Raw genomic sequence first — 21,376 nt, forward strand, 5'->3', positions numbered from 1 at the left:
CATCTGAACTCGGATGCACTGGCCAGGTAGACAGGAAAAGCCCCACGAACTTTTGAATTTCATTTCCTGTTTGCCCAGCGTGGAGTTCTGATCAGCACGGGTGGCGATGCAGTCCCAAATCCAAAAAGAGCTCCAGCATGGACCGTACTGGACATACTGGATCTGATCGCTGTATGGAGAGACAAATCTGTTCTATCACAGCTCCGTTACAGAAGACGAAATGAGTAAGCATTTGAAAAATCTCCAGGCTATGATAGACAGAGGCCAAGCACAGTGCTGTGTGACAAGCGTAACAGAAAGCTAAAGAATCAAATGGATGCTCGTGGAGGGAGGGAGGGGGTACTGAGGACTCCAGCTATCCCACAGTCCCCGCAGTCTCCAAAAAGCATTTGCATTCTTGGCTGAGCTCCCAGTGCCTGTAGGGTCAAACACATTGTCCGGGGTGGTTCAGGGTATATCTCGTCAATTTACTCCCCCATCCCATGAAAGAAAAGGGAAGAAAAATAGTTTCTTGACTTTTTCAATGTCACCGTATGTCTACTGCGTGCTGCTGGCAGATGCAGTGCTGTGGCACTGAACAGCAGCATCCTCTCCCCTCTCCTATCTGGTAGCAGATGGTACAGTACAAAATGACTGATAGCCGTCCTCATCACCCTGTGAGTGCTCCTGGCTGGCCTCAGTGAGGTCGGCTGGGAGCGCCTGGGTAAAAATAAGAATGACTCCTGGTCATTCCCGGCAGATGGTACAGAACGGCTGGTAACCATCTTCATCATAGCAACTAGGGGCTGAGCTCCATCAGCTTCCCCCCTTTCATGTCTAAAGAAAAGATTCTGTACTGCCTGGACTATCATAGCAGCGGGAGGCTGCCTCTCCCTCGTTTTATCTCACTAAAAAGTCAGTGTTTCTTATTCCTGTATTCTTTATTACTTCTTCACATAAATGGAGGGGACACTGCAACGGTAGCCCAGGAGGACTGGGGGAGGAGGGAAGCAACGGGTGGGGTTGTTGCAGGGGCACCCCCCGTGAATGGCATGCAGCTCATCATTTCTGCAGGATCTGACACGGAGCGGCTGTGCTCTCTGGTTCTCTAGTACACTTGCCCCATATTCTAGGCAGGACTGACTCTATTTTTAGATAAAACATAAAGGAGGGAATGACCCGAGGAGTCATTCCCATTTTTGTCTTTGCACCCCCAGCTGACCTCTGTGAAGGCTAGCCAGGAGCACCCATGACAGCAGCAGACGGTACAGAACGACTGATAACCGTCATCTCATCACCAATTTACAATGGCATGGCAGACAGTACAATAGGGATGATAACTGTCTCTGCTACCTTGCAAAGACAAATGAATACTGCTGTGTAGCACTGCAGTACTGCCTCTGTCAGCGGCATCCAGTACACATACGGTGACAGTGACAAAAGGCAAAATGGGCTCCATGGTTGCCATGCTATGGCATCTGCCAGGGCAATCCAGGGAAAAAGGGCTCCAAATGATTGTCTGCTGTTGCTTTCATGGAGGAAGGAATGAGTGACGACATTTACCCAGAATCACCCACGACACTGTTTTTGCACCATCATGCACTGGGATCTCAACCCAGAATTCCAATGGGCGTGGGAGACTGTGGGAACTATGGGATAGCTACGGGATAGCTACCCACAGTGCAATGCTCCGGAAATCGACGCTAGCCTCGGTACATGGACGCACACCTCCGAATTATTGTGCTTTGTGTGGCCGCGTGCACTCGACTTTATACAATCTGTTTTACAAAACCGGTTTATGTATAATTGGAATAATCCTGTAGTATAGACATACCCTGAGTACCGTGTTCCCTGCAGGACTGACGGTGGTGCTGCTTTGTCTGGACGAGCCTGACATGAGTGGTGCTGACCACGCCTAGGTTGACCAGATGTCCCAATTTTATAGGGACAGTCCTGATTTTTGGGTATTTTTCTTATATAGGTTCCTATTACCCCCACACCTTGTGTCCTGATTTTTTTTTTCACATCTGCTGTCTGGTCACTCTAACTGGGGCTTCGCTCCGCAGTGGAAGCTGTTTCCATCTCTGCGTGCAGGGGATATTTTCAGTGCATTCAGTATTTACATTTACAGGAGGGTTCAAAGAGACTCATTCTCTAATGCAGGCCTGTGGGGGTGTGCAGCTGATTTTCTCATAGCCCTTCATTCACCTTCTGAGTTCTGGTTCCCTCCACAAATCAGACTAACTCTTGGTCTGCCTGATGTCAGAGATGTATCTAATTATGCTGATTTTTTCCCAGCAATAGAGAGGTTTTCCAGAGACACCAAGCCTGATTCTTGATGTCATTATTTTCAGCAGCACCCTATGAATGTAAAAAGGTACCTTTCTGAATTAGTTGTGTCCTACGCCGCTTTGCACAAGTGGAGATGAGAGCAGAGGGTGCAAAGCAGTTGGAACAGGTCCACAGTGTTCTATTTGCATGGGACGTACCTTTTAAGAAGGCTTATGCTCCCACCACACCCTAGACTTTATAGTCAGCCCTTCATGAGTGATGCATTTCTTCCTGTGCATTTAACTTAGCCCAACTCCCCAAATTTGCACCTGGGTTTTGATGCCCTGCAAAGATCAAGGATCTTTTACTAATAGCCACAAGCTGTGGGTTCATGGATGGAAAAGGAGGGTTCAGCAGAACCAGCTTCTAATAATGTAACAGCTCCTGCCCCTCCCTCTGGCACTGCACCCCAGAGTAAGCACTGGGCATGAGTGCAGCCTTTGCTTGTCCTGCTTGTGCCTTCTAGGCAGGAGGTGAAGCATTAGCAGCTTAGCCCCAGTGTTAGGAAGACTCTGTCTCTGTGCTCTGGATGGAGAGGAGAGGCCAGGGCCATTCACTTGTGCTGAAGCCTAGGATAGGGCCCTGTTCTGGCCTAAATCTGCCTAGAAGACTTTCCTCACAGCCCTGGACTTTTCCAGGCAAAGTGGTCACAGTCCCCTTGTCTAAATGCCTAGGTACTGCTAAGGCTAGTAACCCTGTGTAACAAATCCCTTAGGTGACTTTGCTTGTTCTGAGCAGACAGATCCCTTTAACCATTTAATCCTCCCAGCCTATCAGGCCAAACATCAGACCCAGCCCCAGGTTAAGAAGAGTAAAGTGTTTGGAGCTGACATTTTATCCTATGCCACTAGCACCAGCTGAAAACTCCAGCAAGTATCTTGGAAATGTCAACTCAGAGAAAGCCAACAAAGAGCTGGAATGTCTCCTGTCTAGAGGCTCCAGGAAGCAGAAAGAATGGAGAGGTGAGGCAAAGCCCGACTTAGGGTATGTCTACACTACCCGCTGGATTGGCGGGTAGTGATCGATCTGTTGGGGATCGATTTATTGAGTCTAGTGTAGATGAGATAAAATCCATCCCCGATCGCTCTGCCTTCTACTCTGGAACTCCACTGCGGCGAGAGGTGGAAGCAGAGTTGATGGGGGAGCGGCAGCAGTCGACTGGCCGCTGTCCTCACAGCCAGGTAAATCGACCTAAGATACACCGACTTCAGCTACGCTATTTGCATTGTAGACTTAGCCTTAGTGTTAGGAGTTCCAGTCCGGGTCACCACCTCAGCATATATGGGCAGGCTGCTGGAAGCGAGGAGAGCTACATGCACAGATGATATACAGGGAGTCACAGGAACTTTATTATCATTGCTTGCATTGGTTCATCGCTGGTTTGACACAGTTACTTGTGTTTGACCCAAAAAAGAATCTGTGGCTGAGACTGTGCTACAGTCTGCATTTGGCTCTTACCACAAACGCCTGGCTAAGGTAGCAGACCCTGCTCCCTGAAGTGGTGGTTGGTTTGGGAGGGGCTCCCAGCTCAAACAGCTTACTTCACTGGTGCCAGAGTGAAAAAAGAACAGCCCACTGTCTTTTGCTCTCAGAAGAGCACATTCTTGCCTGGGGTGCTTGACCCAGCCCACAGGCGCGTATGAGAGGCCAAGGTCTCTGTCACATGTCCTACAAAACCCTGTGTGAGTACCAGGGACAGTCACAATCAATGGGGAACAGAGGCTGCTTCCTCCATGCACACCAGGGATGGAGCGTAAGTCCTCTCAAAGGGGTGGGGAGGAGTCAACGCCCCGATACATTGTGTTCCCTGTGCATCAGCCTGTGGAGGGAGCTGGGTGTCACAGGAGCAGCATGTGCCAGGATGTGCAATACGACCATCCTCCTGTGCAGCAATCGGTTCGCTGAGGTACAAACCTCCCCATGTTTCTCTGGGGGCAGCTGGGCTCTGCACGGCCCCTTACTCAGGGTTGTGTCTAAAAACATAATCAAGCCTCTAGGTTTTTTATATTTACTTGGCAACGTTGGCCCTTAAGTACAGGCATTGCAGCTCACATGTACTGCCCCTGGAGCCAGCCAGGCACCCTTAGTGGTTAACATCTCAGGATGCAGAGACAGAGGAAACATGGCAAGTCCTCTGCTCCTCACCTGGCCACTAAGTAATTTCTGGCCTCAGAAAGCTCGACCTTGGAATAGGAGCCCTTTACTGACTTGCTGTCCGGAGTCTGCAAATGAAGGAAACAAGCAAACACACTTCTTCCTGTTTATAGCTGATGGTAGCCATGCCTTGACCCTCCAGACCTCCCCTGAGAGTGACCTGGGGACCATCCTGGTCAAGGGAGCTTGGAAACCAGACAAGAAGGGACCACAGAGAGGATAGACTTCTTTACACAGCATTCTGCTCCAGCAAGGAGAGAGAAATTCTTCCAGCGCCTCAGCCTTTTCCAAGATGCTGGAAAGGCTCCCTGTGAGCATGCATGGGCTGACACTTCCTGAACTACTTCATTGTGTGACACTGCACAGACTGCAACTCCAGTGTGGGAGAATCTCCGTGGGGAGTGCAGTTGTTTGGAGATAAACATGGTTCCTCTAGACGAGGAATGATTCCACTGTATTCATGTCACTGAGCCATAGGACGAGAAATAAGCGATGAAATGCTGCTCTACACTCCTCCCAAGTGTGAACACCGCAGGGTGCTGGGTCTGAGCTGTGATCCTGGGGTATCCAGTCCTAAGGCAAGTCATGTCTTTGTTGTGCTGCAGTATAACAAATCACTGCACAGAGCATTCAGAAAGACAGAAAGAGGTTCTCAGCTTACCTTTGCCTTTGCAGAGCAGTACTGGGAAGCACAATCCGCCCTGCGAGAGCTGACAACGCACAGCTGGAGAATCTGTTGGCAAGTAAACACAGCAAAGTTTTAATCCAACTCTGCAGTTGTATAACGTGGATGGCGTGTACAGAGTTACTCGGCCAATCAGCCCCCCTCTGCCCCCCCCCCATGGAAGTATCTTTACTTGCTATACAGTGCCGGCCTGACACACCCCTTTGGCGTTTCCTTCCTGCCCCATCTGTTTATTAACAGGCAGGTCTCTTTCTGCTCCTGTGATGACGCTTCGCTGAAGCATGTCAGCTCACAATAGTTTCATTTGCAGAAGAAAACCCCACGATTTCCTTGTGAGGTTTACAATGAGATGTTTGTTTTCTTTGACTCTTGCTGTGTGTAAATGAGGTGGGTGAATGTAATGCATGCAACAGCAAGGGGCTAATCGCCTCATGGGAACCCAGGCACAGTGCAGCCAAGGGCTGGGCAAGCTTTCCCTCATGGACCTGCCAATGCCTCTTTGCTGACCCACCAGCCTTGCTAGTCCAGTGTTCACAGTCCTTCCCACTCCCCAGAGCTCTGCCAGCTCACCTCTGTCCTGACCTGCACCCCCCTCTCCCCCCCCACTGTGCTGTTCCCATTCTTGGTCCCGTTCAGCAGACACTAATGCTGCCAAATAGCTCATGTAACACCTGCCTACGGGGCAGACTTGTGGCTGCCTCCCGTCCACTTTCCACTGTGAGCTCAGCATGCGCTGAAGTGCCAAGCGGCTTGGTACAAAAAGGGGACTTCGATTCAGGGTTGCAATTGCTAACTCCTGAGCACCCTGCGGCCTAGGGGACTCAACTGCCCGGCGTTAGACACCCAGCCTCCCGACATAGTGCAGGAGCTGAGGAGCTGGAACAATTTGTGGAGGAGGGGCTGAGCAGGGCCGTCCTTAGGCATAGGCAGGATAGGCAGCCGCGTAGGGCCTCACTCTGCCTGGGGGCACCACGCTGCAGGCAGCCCAGACAGTGTAGAAGCAGGGCTGCTGGGTCCTAGAGAGAGCCGAATGCAGCACAGTCTGAGGGACGGGATTGGCTGCTGGGGTCTCTGGGAAGGGGAGGGGGTGGGGGTTGGGAAAGGAGCTCACCTGTGAGTGTGACTCTTTCCCCCCGGCTGAGGTCAGGTGAGGCAGGCTCTGTGGCTCTGGAACCAGTATCCTTTGTTGTCTCCCATAACATCCATTCTTCTCCCCCGCGGAGCACCCCCTCCTTTCTCCCCCCTCCCCAGGAGCACCCCTCTCTCTCTCCTCCCTCCCCTCCGTCAGGGCTGGGTTGGGTGAGGTGCTGGGGGATGGGAGGAGGAGGGCTGGCTGGCTGCTTGCTGAGGAATGAAAATGAAAGTAACTCACTTCCTTGGCAGGCAGCCAGGATTGGAATGGCACACAGGGCTTGGCTGGGGTTAGCCAGATGTGTGAAAAATCAGGATAGGGGATTGGGGTACAGTGATCAGATATCCCTATTTTATAGGGACAGTCCCAATTTTGGGGTCTTTTTCTTATATAGGCTCCTTTTACCCCCCCACCCCCTCCCATCCCTGTCCTGATTTTACACATTTTCTCTCTGGTCACTCTAGGTGGGGGTAATTGGTGCCTATATAAGACAAAGCCCCAAATATCGGGACTGACCCTATAAAATCAGGACATCTGGATCTGGCCACCCTCGCTGGGGAGCGCCTCTCCCCCGGGCTGGCAGCTGCCAGCGATCCATCTCATCCGGGGGAGCTGCACAGGGCAGGATGAGCTGCTGTGGCTCCATGGGTGCCCCGTCCCTGAGATCAGATGCTGTGCTAACTTCACCATGGTCTGTTGGGCTGGCGGCGGTGCCCATTGGTGTGTGATTGGACCTGAGGGTTTGCTGCTGCTGTTACCACTCTGCACCCCAAGAGGTGGATTTTGGGGTCCTACAGTTTTCCACCTATCTCCTCCTCTACAGCAGCTGTTGGACCAGCAGTCTGGGGGGTAAGCCAAGCATGAAAGCAGTGCTGTGTTGACATTTAGATTGTCATTTAAAACTTTGTTTGCCAAAAATTATTGCTAACAATCCTGAATCCAATTTCAATGTTTTTTTTTAAAATCAATATCTTAGCCAAAAACAGAAAATTAAGTTGTTGACAATTATTAGTGACAGGTTTGGTTTGAGGCAGGGAGTGGGTCAGTTTTCATCAGAGAAACAAAAAATGTTGACTGACTTTCCTATAGCATGTTACTCCTGATAAGAGCCCTCCAACAACTGTAATATGCTCATCTCCTTACTAGTGTATAAAGCAGGGTTCGGCAACGTACGGCACACGTGTCAAAGGTGGCAGGTGAGCTGATTTTTGATGGTATGCAGCAGCAGGCTGAGCGGCTCAGCCCATCACTGCTCTGGGGTTCCGGCTGCTGCCCTATTGCCAGCTGGGATACCAGCCATCGGCCCCACTCAGCACCTACTGCTGGCCTGGGGACCCCGAAGGAACCCCAGGCTGGCGTGGGCTGAGCAGGCCAGTTGAACCACTCAACCTGCTGTCAGCCTGGGGTTCCATTCACTCAACCGGCAGTGGGCTGAGCGGGCTGGTGGCGGGCTGAGCAGGGCCGGTGGGGGGTTGAGTGGCTCAGTCTGCTGCCAGTCTGGGGTGCCAGCAGCACTCAGCCTACTGCTACTCCGGGGTTCCGGCTGCCGGCCCCTTGCCAGTCAGGAGCTCAGCCGTCAGCCCCACTCTGCCTCCTGCCAGCCTGGGTGAGCAGAATCCCAGGCTGGTAGCAGGCTGGGTGGGGGGGTTGGCGGCCGGGATCCTGGCTGGCAGGAGTTGGTGGTCAGAGCCCCAGACCAGCTGCGGGCTGAGCAGGGCCTGGGATCCTTGTCTAGGGTTCCAGCCACCAGCCCGCTGCCGGTTTGGGGTTTCATTTACTCAGCTGGCAGTGGCCTGAGCAGGAGCAGTGGCCAAGACCTCAGATAATAACAATAGTTTATTTATATAATATAGACATAGAGAGAAACCTTCTACAAACATTAAAACGTATTACTGGCACGAGAAACCTTAAATTACAGTGAACTTGGCACACCACTTCTGAAAGGTTGCCGACTCCTGGTATAGAGTGACCATATGTTGTACTAAGATTCACCTGCTTTTTTTTTTTCCCTGTGAGTCAGTATAACTTTTGCCAGCCCAGAAGTTGGGCAGCCAATGTTTTACGTTTTCACAATGTTTTCTCCAACTTTCATAAAGTAAATACATAGTTAATATGAGTTAAAAAGGCCAGGGACACTTCTTTGTGAAGAATCTGTACAGCAGATCATGCCCATAGACGATCCAGAAAAGAAATTTGAGGTTGAATTTTTTAATGTTGTGATGGATAAAGCAGTATCTGCTGTTGATGAAAGGTTTAATACCTTGCAAGTACACCATGAACAGTTTGGATTTTTGTATGACATAACTAAATTCAACGAAATAGGAAAACAAGAGCAACTAATGACAAAGTGCAAGAATCTAGAGAGCCTCCTGAAGCACGGTGATAGTTTTGATTTAAATGGGCTTGAACTGTACAAAGAATTGAGTACACTGTCATCAATGTTGCCACATGCAAAATCGGTGATGGACATTGTACAGTTTATTCATACCCGCAAACTTGTTGACATATATCCTAATGTGTACATTGCCACTCGTATTCTACTGACAATTCCTATAACAGTAGCATCAGGAGAACGGAGTTTCTCAAAACTAAAGCTCATTAAAAACTATCTCCGCTCTACAATGAGTCAGGTACGCTTGACTGGTCTTGCTATTCTTGCGATCGAACAAGACATGACTTTGTCTTTGTCATACAATGACATTATTACTGATTTTGCAGCCAAAAAAGCCAGAAAGATTGCTTTTAATTAAAAACATATCTGTTTCAATACCTCTTCATAAAAATTTCCAATAAAATTTTGATAAATTAAAAAAAAATATTATTTGCATCATTCTGTCATATCAGAATTTTTTCTATAGTGCTGCTTCTTTAGTGCTAGTCCATCAGCATTACAGTCTGCTTAATTAAGTTAAACTGGTTTTAATAATGTGAATGTGGCAAGTTTTCCAATACTATAAGCTTATGTTTGTGTTGCTAAGAGCAGATCAGGCACAGGGGCACCAGTTTAATAATCTCGCCTAGGGCACCATAAATCCTAAGGCCGGCCCTGGGGCTGAGAGCCATTGAACCAAACTGTAAACCCTGAATATGGTGGAAACCACGTCAAACCAGGGGGTGCAGCCGAACCCCCAGCACCCCTAGTTCCAGCAGTTATGCACATGGGGAGGGTTAGGTACCACAGAAGCCAGCACAATGAACTGGGAGTTGCCTAAACTAGCCCAGAGGAAACACCAAGGAGAAGGGAGAGTTGTGGCCTAACCCCTATCCCCCAGAGACTCTCCTGGAGTTAGGCACTTGAGCCAGGTCAGCCCTTTGTTGCAAGGAGCTGTGGTAGATATCCCTTTTATAGCCCAGTGGTTACACTGCTCATCTCCAGGAACTGGGCTCAACTCCCTTGTGCTGATTCAGAGCAGGAAATCGAATGCAGGTCTCCCCCCTCCGTGCTGAATACCCTAAGCCTTGAACTAGAGTGTGTGCGGGAGGGACTGCCTCCTCTTTAGCTGTTTTATGCGGGCCCCAATCCAGAAGGCAGCCTCTGAGGACACTGACTGAATTGGGCCCCATAGGCAAGATGGGCAGAGGAACACCTGTCTGGAGGATCCTGCCATGGCTTAGGCACTGAGCAACTGGATGGGTCAGAGCTGAGGTTTTGCACATGCCCACTGGCAGAAAGTTAGGTGCCTAAATCCTTTTGTAGACCTAGCCCTTGGCCTCTCTGGATCCTTTTTTGTCAAACTTGGGTGGTAATTCTTTCTTCCTCCCCTTGGCTGGCTGGAGTATTTAGATGGTGAGCTCTTTGGTGAAGGGGCTGTCTCAGTCTGTATGTGTGTCTAGCACAGCAGGGCTCTGATCTTGGCTGGAGCTTCATTCAAACAACAATAATGCATGCACTCTTCTCGTCACTGCAGTGGGACGGTACATTTTCTAACACACCTCATTCACTTAGGCTGGTTGCCTGCCACAACCTGAGTTCATTGCTATCTACTAAAATGCTGAGGGATGATCCCAGCAGGCTGGAATGGCAGCACTCACAATGGAGTCCAGAAATCTGTGATGTGTGAATTTTAAATTTCCAATTTATACTAGCAACAACTGCAGCATCAGACACTTCCTGGGAACAAATGAGCCACTGGGGCCAAACTCACAAGGTTTATTGCCCTCTCATCCCAATAATAATGTTGCTCCTTGATAGCTATTCGCTTTGCTGGAGTGTGTCACCCACAAGACTCCACGTAGTTGTCAGGGTGGACGTTAGTCACATAGGACCTCATTCTTCCAAAGATGTAAGTCAAGAGCAACCCCAGGGAATTCACTAGGGTTACACCAATGTAGAACAGGTGGGAGGTCAGAATCAGAACAAGACTCTAACCAGTGTGAATCCTACAATGAGCATTACCTGTGCCTGAACAGGAGTAAGAAGATGCAGTATTGTCTGTTGGATTAAGCACAGGCTTGGAAACTAGGGACTCCTCAGTTCAAATCTTTGTGCTTACATGCACTGACTGCCATTGTAGTTGAGGGCAAGTAACTCACCCTATCTGCCTCAGTTTCCCCATCCACGAGGTGACTATGACAATATTTATTTACAGAGTGTTGTGAGGATTAGTTAGTTACCTTTACTGTTGACACTTGAGCCAAGAAAGATTTTCAGGCTTGCCTGGGAGCCAGACTCCTGTGGGGCTTCAGACTTAAGATGAAGCTAACTTTCGAGGGTGGAATTTTACCAAGCAGTTGCCCTTAGCCTAGTCTGAAAACTGTTGTAGGAGGTATTTTACCAAAATAAGGAACAGATTTCTATAGCACAGGAAACTTTAGAAATAGCTGAAGAGAAGACGAAGTTTGAATCAAAAAGGGGAAATAGATAAAGTCCAGCATGAGATACAACAAGGGTGTAACTGCCCCATAATCATAGGGGAAGTAAGACCATCTACAGACTGGACACAGACTGCAGGAGAAGGTCTTTCACAGCTGCTGGTAACTTATACCTCTCTGCAGAACCATTCATCAATAAATCCAGTCAAAGCTGACTCATCCGAGTTTGTTATTATTGCACTAATCCAGACTCCAGAAAACCCTTCTCACTAGACATATAATCAGAGTTAAAATCAGTATCAGTTATTGGTTATCAGTGAATTGGTTATTTATTACTGACAATTCATTAATGATCAATATTGTGAAATGCTATGTAAGCACTGAGGATCTAATTCATCCCTGGTGGTAACTCCAGTGACTTCGATGCAATTACACCTCGGTGAATTTGGTTCTGAATATTATTGAGATCTCCTGACACTGGCAACACTCCCCACGAGAAATAGGCATACAGAGAACAACTCTCTCCTTAAGAGAGCAGCTCCTTTCAGAGATGCTGGGTGCAGACTACTGGCCAGACTGGATGCTGGGGAATTGTTGCGGATCGGTTTTGGAAAGGGCTGGTAATAAGGCTTTTTTAGTCTACAAATTGCTAAGGAAGCCCTGGAATCGAGATTGTTCCTAGCTGGCGCTAACCTTCCTGCTCAGCACCTATGTCTAGTTGGGCTGATCTCAGATACAGTCCTCGGTGAGGTCACTACCTCAACCAGCTTAGCATGCTGGGCTGATGGCAAAGTTCAGGCCCATGAAAGGTTATTGGCTCAAAGCACAGGCCCCTGTGGGTATGTTTGCAATACAGTTAAAAACCCACAGCTGGCCTGGGGCAGCTGATTTGGGCTAAGGGGCTGTTTAATTGAAGTGTTCGTGTTCTAGCTCCAGCTGTAGGACCCTGTGAGGTGAGGGCCACAGAGCATGGCCTGCAGCCCGAGCCTCAATGTCTATACAGCAATTAAACAGCCCTTTAGCCTAAGCCCCAAGAGCCTGAGTCAGCTGGCACGGGCCAGCCATGCATTTTTAATTGCCGTGTAAACTTACCCTGCCTGGTCACTGGCTCAGCACCCAGAGTTTGCTGGACTTATGTGAAGGCCCAGAATTCAGCAAGGTCTCTGGATCAGCACCTCTATCGGACTGGGATGATGCCAAGGCACAGGACGGTGGGAGATTGCTGGCTCAGCTCCTCAGTCTTGCTTGGCAAATGTCAAAGCAGGTGCATTTGTGAGCTCATTTGCCCAGGACCTCAGCTTGTGGTGTGGTGGGATACCCACTGTGCCAGCAGGTGTTCAGCACCTCTAGCTGCTGGGTGATGGGCAGGCATGGGCCCTTGTGAGGGTTATGGGTTCAGGGACAGAGAGCTCTCCTGTAGCTTTGGGTTTAGATAAATTCTGATCTTTTACACTTTAGTTAATGTTATGCTGTACTTTGAAACTATAAAGCATTGTGTAAGCAGCAGCTGTTGCTCCTCATCATTCATATGGAATGGTGATTAAACGATATTGCATGAGGAAACCCTCACACTAGCGACAAAAGCAGAGTAAGTGGCAGCACAGCCCTCCTGGGTTTGGCTGGGGAGTCCCTAAAAGCAAACTGATGAATGGAGAGGTCTCAGCAGCTTTAACACCCATCTCAATTCTATCACATATGCCTGTCATCTTCTGGCTGGTTGTCAGTGTCACCCACTCAGCGGGCACGCTGTCCCCCTTGGAATGAGCTTGCTGCAGCCTAGGCTAAGCTTGCTGGGTCTCCCAGCTCAGGAAGTAGAGACCTGGGCTTAGATTCACTTGTCTCCAGTTTAGTCCCTGATGCTAATGAGCCACTCAGGGGGTGCAGCATTACGTCAGCACCAGCAGAGCACTTGCCGGGGCAGGATGTAGCAAGGGATCTCTGGATTAAAAGACCCACAGACTTTGGGGCCAGAAAAGGTGCGTGTGTATGGAAACATATTGTACATTAGCAGAGTTCTCAATGCTCTGTTAAGGTTGGTCATTGGACCACATACAGCTAAACCTGTTATTAGGCAACAGTCTTTAGAAACTGCTCCATGGAATCTTCATATGTAGTTGGTTTGGAGATCATCTTCATAAAGCAACTGATTTAGTTGGGGATTTGCATGCTCCCAGAAGTTAGGCTTCTTGTCAAACACTAGAGTGCAGGCAGTGCTACTAGTCAGAATGGGAGTCTGGCCTAGTGGTTGGAACAGATTCGGCGGGCAGAGCCAGGGTCATGGTCAGGAGATAAGCCAAGTCAGAGTCAGGAGTTCTGAGGAAGGCGGAGACCAGAGAAGGAGTGGGAGCAGGCACAGGATGGAGTAGGGCTGGTGCAGGAAGCAAGTCTGGCATAGCTGCAGGCATGGAATGCATTGAGCAGCCACTGGGCTGCTGTTACTACAAGGCTAAAGGGCGAGCTGTTGGCCATTCTGTCCAATCAGGTAGCACGGCCACTTAGTGACCCTCTATTGGGCCCAGCCAAGCTCATTAGGTTGCTCAGTGACCATTCCCAGAGCCAGCTGAGTTCCTCATAGACTCTTTGAATTTAAAGCCAGACAGGACCATCTCGATCATCTAGTCTGACCTCTTGCGCACTGCAGGCACAGAACCTCACCCACCAACACCTGTAACAGACCCCACACCTCTGGATGAGTTACTGAAGTCCTCAAAACATGGTTTAAAGACTGCAAGTTACAGAGAATCCACCAGTTATACTTGTTTAAACCTGCAAGTGACCCGTGACCTAGGCTGCAGAGGAAGGTGAAAAAGCCCCAAGGGCTCTGCCAATCTAACGCAGGGAAAATTCCTTCCTGACCCCAATTATTGCGATCAGTTAAACCCTGAATATGTCAGCAAGACCCACCAGCCAAACAGCTGGGAAAGAATTCTCTGTAGTAACTCAGAGCCCTCCCCATCTAGTGTCTCATCTCCAGCCACTGGAGATATTGCTGCTAGCAGTCGCAGATCAGATATGTGTCATTGTAGGCAGTCCCATCATACCATCCCCTCCGTAAACTTATCAAGCTCAATCTTGAAGTCAGTTGTTTTGCCCCCACTGCTCCCCTTGGAAGGCTGTTCCAGAACTTCATTCTTCTGATAGTTAGAAATGTTAGCCTAATTTGAAACCTAAACTTGTTCACGCCCAGTTTATATGAATTTGTTTTTGTGTCCACATTGGTGCTCAGCTTAAATAACTCCCGTCCCACCCTGATATTTGTCCCTCTGATGTATTTATAGAGAGCAATCACATCTCCCTTCAGCCTCTTTTCGTTGAGTCTCCTCTCATAAGATAGGTTTTACATTCCTATATCATCCTAGTAGCCCTTCTCTGCACCTGTTTCAGTCTGAATTAATCTTTCTTAAACACGGGAGACCAGGATCGCACACGTTATTACAGATGAGGTCTCATCAGTACCCTGTATAATGGCACTAACACTTCGCTGTCTACTGAAAATACCTCACCAGATGCCTCCTGGGACGTTTTCATGGCCACATCACATTGGTGGTTCAGAGTCATCCTGTGATCAGCCAATACACCCAGATCTTTCTCCTCCTCTGTCCCTTCCAACTGATAAGTCCCCAGTTTATAACAAAAAATATTGTTATTAATCCCTAAATGCATGACCTTGCACTTTTCACTATTAAATTTCATCCTATTACTATTACTCCAGTTTACAAGGTCATCCAGATCATCTTGTATGATATCCCAGTCCCTCTCTGTATTGGCAATACCTCCCAGCTGTGTCATCCGCAAACTTTATTAGCACATTCCCACTTTTTGTGCCAAGGTCAGTAATAAAAAGATTAAATAAGATTGGTCCCAAAACTGATCCCTGAGGAACTCCACTAGTAACCTCCCTCTAGCCTGACAGTTCACCTTTCAGTACGACCCGTTGTAGTCTCCCCATTTAACCAGTTCTTTATCCACCTTTCAATTTTCATATTGATCCCCATCTTTTCCCATTTAACTAATAATTCCCCATGTGGAACCATATCAAATGCCTGACAGAAATTGAGGTAAATTAGATCCACTGCGTTTCCTTTGCCTAAAAAATCTGTTACCTTCTCAAAGAAGGAGATCAGTTTGGTTTGGCACGATCTACCTTTTGTAAAACCATGTTGTATTTTGTCCCAATTACCATTGACCTCAATGTCCTTGACTACTTTTTCCTTCAAATTTTTTCCCAAGACCTTACATACGACAGATGTCAAACTAACAAGCCTGTAGTTGCCTGGATCACTCTTTTTTCCATTTCTTAAAAATAGGAACTATGTTAGCAATTCTCCAGTCATATGGTACAACCCCTGAGTTTACAGAGTCATTAAAAATTCCTGCTAATGGGCTTGCAATTTCATGTGTCAGTTCCTTTAATATTCTTGGATGAAGATTATTTGGGCCCCCTGATTTAGTCCCATTAAGCTGTTCAAGTTTGGCTTCTACCTTGGACGTGGTAATATCTACCTGCATAGCCTCATTCCCATTTGTCATCTTACGATTATCCCTAAGCTCCTCATTAGCCTCATTAAAGATTGAGGCAAGTATTTGTTTACATATTGGGTCATGCCTAAATTATCCTTAACCTCCACTCCATCCTCAGTGTTTAGTGGTCCCACTTCTTCTTTCTGTTTTCTTCTTATTTATATGGCTATAGAACTATTGGTTTTAATTCCCTTTGCAAGGTCTAACTCTACATGGCTTTTGGCCTTTCTCACTTTAGCCCTACATGCTTACAAGAAGTGGAAGATTGGACAAATGACCAGGGAGGAGTATAAAAATATTGCTCAGGCATGCAGGAGTGAAATCAGGAAGGCCAAATCACACTTGGAGTTGCAGCTAGCAAGAGATGTTAAGAGTAACAAGAAGGGTTTCTTCAGGTATGTTAGCAACAAGAAGAAAGTCAAGGAAAGTGTGGGTCTCTTACTGAATGAGGGAGGCAACCTAGTGACAGAGGATGTGGAAAAACCTAATGTACTCAATGATTTTTTTTGCCTCTGTCTTCACAAACAAAGTCAGCTCCCAGACTGCTGCACTGGACAGCACAGTATGGGAAGAAGGTGACCAGCCCTTTGTGGAGAAAGAAGTGGTTTGGGACTATTTAGAAAAACTGGAAGAGCATAAGTTCATGGGGCCGGATACACTGCATCCAAAGGTGCTAAAGGAGTTGGCGGATGTGATTGCAGAGCCATTGGCCATTATCTTTGAAAATTCATGGTGAATGGGGGAGGTCCCGGATGACTGGAAAAAGGCTAATGTAGTGCCCATCTTTAAAAAAGGGAAGAAGGAGGATCCAGGGAACTGCAGGCCAGTCAGCCTCACCTCAGTCCCTGGAAAAATCATGAAGCAAGTCCTCAAGGAATCAATTCTGAAGCACGTAGAGGAAAGGAAAGTGATCAGGAACAGTCAGCATGGATTCACCAAGGGCAAGTCATGCCTGACTAACCTAATCTTCTATGAGGAGATAACTGGGTCTATGCATGAGGGGAAAGCAGTGGATGTGTTATTCCTTGACTTTAGCAAAGCTTTTGATACGGTCTCCCACAGTATTTTTGCCAGCAAGTTAAAGAAGTATGGGCTGGATGATTGGACTATAAGGTGGATAGAAAGCTGGCTAGATCGTCGGGCTCAGTGGGTAGTGATCAATGGCTCCATGTCTAGTTGGCAGCCAGTTTCAAGTGGAATACCCCAAGGGTCGGTCCTGGGGCCGGTTTTGTTCAATATCTTCATTAATGATCTGGAGGATGGCGTGGTCTGCACTCTCAGCAAGTTTGCAGATGACACTAAACTTGGAGGAGTGGTAGATACACTGGAGGTAGGGATAGGATCCAGAGGGACCTAGACAAATTAGAGGATTGGGCCAAAAGAAACCTGATGAGGTTCAACAAGGACAAGTGCAGAGTCCTGCACTTAGGACAGAAGAATCCCATTCACTGTTACAGACTAGGGAGTGAATGGCTAGGAAGCAGTTCTGCCAAAAAGGACCTAGGGGTTACAGTGGACGAGAACCTGGATATGGGTCAACAGTGTGCCCTTGTTGTCAAGAAGGCTAACGGCATTTAGGGCTGTATAAGTAGGGGCATTGCCATCAGATCGAGGGATGTGATCATTACCCTTTATTTGACATTGGTAAGGTCTCATCTGGAGTACTGTGTCCAGTTTTGGGCCCCACGCTACAAGAAGGATGTGGAAAAGTTAGAAAGAGTCCAGCGGAGTGCAACAAAAATGATTAGGCGGCTGGAGCACATGACTTATGAGGAGAGGCTGAGGGAACTGGGATTGTTTAGTCTGCTAAAGAGAAGGATGAGGGGGGATTTGATAGCTGTTTTGAACTACCTGAAAGGGGATTCCAAAGAGGATGGATCTAGACAGTTCTCAGTGGTACCTGATGACAGAACAAGGAGTAATGGTCTCAAGTTGCAGTTGGGGAGGTTTAGGTTGGATATTAGGAAAAACTTTTTCACTCAGAGAGTGGTGAAGTACTGGAAGGGGTTACCTAGGGAGGTGGTGGAATCTCCTTCCTTAGAGGTTTTTAAGGTCAGGCTTGACAAAGCCCTGGCTGGGATGATTTAGTTCGGAATTGGTCCTGCTTTGAGCAGGGGGTTGGACTAGATGACCTCCTGAGGTCCCTTCCAACCCTGATATTCTATGATTCTATGATTCTATATTCTGACCTCAATAAGGTAGCTTTCCTTGCTGATCCCTCCCATTTTCCACTCTTTGTAGGCTTTCTGCTTTTTTTTTTAATCGCCTCTCTGAGATGCTTGCTCATCCAGCTTGGTCTACAATTCCTGCCTATGAGTTTTTCCCCCTTTCTTGGGATGCAGGCGTCTGATAGTTTCTGCAACCTTGACTTGAAGTAAATCCAGGCCTCCTCCACCTTTAGATCCGCAAGTTCTTCAGTCCAATCCACTTCCCTAACTAATTTTCTTAATTTTTTAAAGTTAGCTATTTTTAAATCAAAAACCCCAGTCACAGATCTATTTTTGTTTATCCTTCCATTTAGTTTGAACTGAATTAGCTCATGTTTGAACCCCCTTCTAAACTCAACCAGAGTTTCCACCTGCATCTCCAATCCTTGGATCTTTTCTTCCGTCAGCTCTATCAGGCAGCACTTCATGCAGACGAAACTCTTTTCAGGTACCGCCTCCAGGATCAGATGCCACATCCAGTCATTTTCATTGTGTCTTCCACTGCTTGGGTAACTACCACTGCTGTCTCTGTATCTGTCATAGCCTTCCCACCTAAATCCTGTAAGTCCTGGAAACACAAACCAAACCAAAAACACCACCACCCACAGCAAAACAAACTCACAACGAACACCAAAACACTGCCAGAGTGCTAATACAGTATCTATTTTTAAGAAAAGGAAAAGAATGATCCAGGAAACTATGGCCTGTTAATTTGACCTCAACTGTACGCAACAATTTTTGAAAGAGAAAGTAATTAAGGGAATAGAGATAAACGGTAATTGGGATAAAAATACAATATGGCTTTCCAAAAGGTAGATCATGCCAGACCAATCTGATCTCCTTCTTTGAGGAGATAACTGATTTTTTTAGATGAAGGAAATGCAATAGATCTAATCTACTTGGATTTCAGTAAAGCACTTGATACAGTTCCTCATGAGAAATTATTAGTTAAAGTGGAGAAGATGGGAATTAATATGGGAATTGAAAGGTGGACAAGGAACCAGTTAAAAGGGTGGCAACAATGAGTTATACTGAAAGGCAAACTGTCAGGCTGGAGGGAGTTTACTAATAGAATTTCTCACGTTGCTAACACTGTTGCAAGCATCGCAAAGGATGTTGGGGAGGGTCAAAGGTTTGAGTGTGGAGTGGAAGGTTCCTTTGCAGGTTACAAGAGGCCAAAAGTGGGGCGGGGGGAGAAGGAAGAGGGCAGAGAATGGGTTAACTCGACACTTCAGCTAGCTCAGTCTGAAGATAAAATGCTGACTCCAGCCAGCTCAAGGCCACAGCACACATCTGATTCTCAGCTGCCTGCCAAGGAAGACGGGGGCCTGGATTCCACCCCGACCAGCTGTGAGAAAAGAGGATTCAGCTGAACAGACTTGCAGAGGCAGCCACAATGAGCGAGACAGTGAAGGCTGGCAAGGGGAAAAACAGACTCTAGCATCCCTGGAGCCTGTGTGTTTTATGAATGCTGAGGAGGCCACAGAAAGCCGGTTTTGACTGGCACAAAGAGCACCAGGAACAGAGGTCCCTGAACTAGACGCCTTCAAAAGAACCCAGGACTTAAAACCCTCCTGAATGCTGAAGCAAGTTGGAGATCACAGTGGATCCTGGACAACCCATGCACAGGACAAGAACTCCTGTCCACCCCTCCCCCTCTTCTTCTTACATTACACCCAGGCTTGGCCGGCCTCGTGTTGTGCGTGTGTGAGTATGAAAGTGGGTTAGGGCTGGGGTACTAATGCTTTCTTGCTTCCTTTGTGTGACGTGGGAGTAGTCCCAGCACTCATCGCTATTATTTTATCAATTAAACTTTAAAATTTAGACACTTGGTGTGCTCCTCCATCTCCTCCCCTAAAGATCCTGCAGCTTCAGCCTGATCACCTGACACCTCAGGCAGATTGGTAATATAACACTAGATAGGGTGGGATCTGAGTTACTACAGAGAACTCTTTCCTGGGTGTCTGGCTGGTGAGTCTTGCCCACATGCTCAGGGTTTAGCTGATCACCATATTTGGGGTTGGGAAGGAATTTTCCTCCAGGGCAGATTGGCAGAGGCCCTGGGGGGTTTTCTCCTTCCTCTGCAGCGTGGAGCATGGGTCACTTGCTGGAGGATTCTCTGCACCTTGAAGTCTTTAAACCACAACTTGAGGACTTCAGAAGCTCAGACATAGGTCAGGGGTTTGTTACAGGAGTGAGTGGGTGACATTCTGTGGTGTGCATTGTGCAGGAGGTCAGATTAGAAGATCATAACGGTCCCTTCTGACCTTAAAGTCTATGAGTCTATGAGCAATTCTCTAGTCATAGGGTATGGCCCCCAAGTTTAGATTCATTAAAAACCCTTGCTATTGGACTCGAAATTTTATGCACTAGTTCTTTTAATATTCTTGGATGGAGATTATCCAGGCAATCTGATTTAATCCCATTCAGATTTTTGAGTTTGACTTCCACCTCAGTTGTAGTAATTTCTACTTCAATACCCTAGTTCCCATTAGCCATCCAGCCACTGTCCCTAAGCTTTTAATTAGCCTTATTAAAAACTGAGGCAACGTATTTGTTTAGGTGTTGGGTCATGCATAGATTATCTTTAATCTCCACCCTATTCTCAGTGTTTAGCGGTCCCACTTCTTTCCTTGTTTTCTTTTTATATATGTGGCTATACACCCTTTTACTATTGGTTTTAGTTTTCTTTGCAAAGTCCAACTCTTCTTGCTTTTGGCAGGTGTCACTTTGTCCCTACAGTTTCTGGCTTTCCTTGCTGATCCTTCCCATCTTCCATTCCTTTCAGGCCTTCTGCTTTCTCTTAATCACCTTTTGAGATGCTTGCTCATCCAGCTTGGTCTGCAGCCCTTCCTTATGAATTCCTTTTTCTTGCTTGGGATGCAGGCTTCAGATACTTTAAGTCAAAAGTTGCAGAAACTAACTCCAAGGCCCCTCCACATTCAGATCCTTGAGTTCTTCAGTCCAGTCCACTTCCTTAACTAATTCCCTTAATTTTTTAAGTTTCAGAGTGGCAGCTGTGTTAGTCTGTATCAGCAAAAAGAACAAGGAGTACTTGTGGCACCTTAGAGACTTGAGCATAAGCTTTCGTGGGCTAAAGCCCACTTCATCAGATGCATGCAGTGGAAAATACAATAGGAAGTGAGAGAGAGAGAGAACATGAGAACATGGGTGTTGCATACCAACTCTAATGAGACTAATTGATTAAGATGGGCTATTTTCAGCAGGAGAAAAAAAAGCATTTGTAGTGATCATCAGGATAGTCCATTTCAAACAGTTGACAAGAAGGTGGAAAATTAACATGGGGAAATAGTTTTTAGTTTGTGTAATGACTCAGCCACTCCCAGTCTTTATTCAAGCCTAATTTAATGGTGTCCAGTTTGCAGATTAATTCTAGTTCTGCAGATTCTCATTGGAGTCTGTTTTTGAAGTTTTTTTGTTGAATAATTGCAACTTTTAGGTCTGTAATTGAGTGACTAGGAAGGTTGAAGTGTTCTCCGACTAGTTTTTGAATGTTACAATTCTTGACGTTTGATTTGTGTCCATTTATTCTTT

At 47.3% G+C, this 21,376-nt stretch overlaps 1 protein-coding gene across 1 annotated transcript in view; it reads right to left on the reverse strand.

The window, feature by feature from the left end:
- LOC127036057 (ectonucleoside triphosphate diphosphohydrolase 8-like) overlaps positions 1-6,360 on the reverse strand; it is a 92,178-nt gene extending 85,818 nt beyond the window's left edge. Inside the window, exons 1-2 of the mRNA XM_050926527.1 lie at positions 6,261-6,360; positions 5,124-5,197 (exon numbers count right to left, since the gene is read on the reverse strand). The gene's annotated coding sequence lies outside the window, so the exon portion shown is untranslated. The remainder of the gene's footprint in view (positions 1-5,123; positions 5,198-6,260) is intronic.
- Positions 6,361-21,376: the final 15,016 nt, after the last annotated feature.

The sequence above is a fragment of the Gopherus flavomarginatus genome, chromosome 17 (genome assembly GCF_025201925.1).
Source record: "Gopherus flavomarginatus isolate rGopFla2 chromosome 17, rGopFla2.mat.asm, whole genome shotgun sequence".
Taxonomy (NCBI): domain Eukaryota; kingdom Metazoa; phylum Chordata; order Testudines; family Testudinidae; genus Gopherus; species Gopherus flavomarginatus.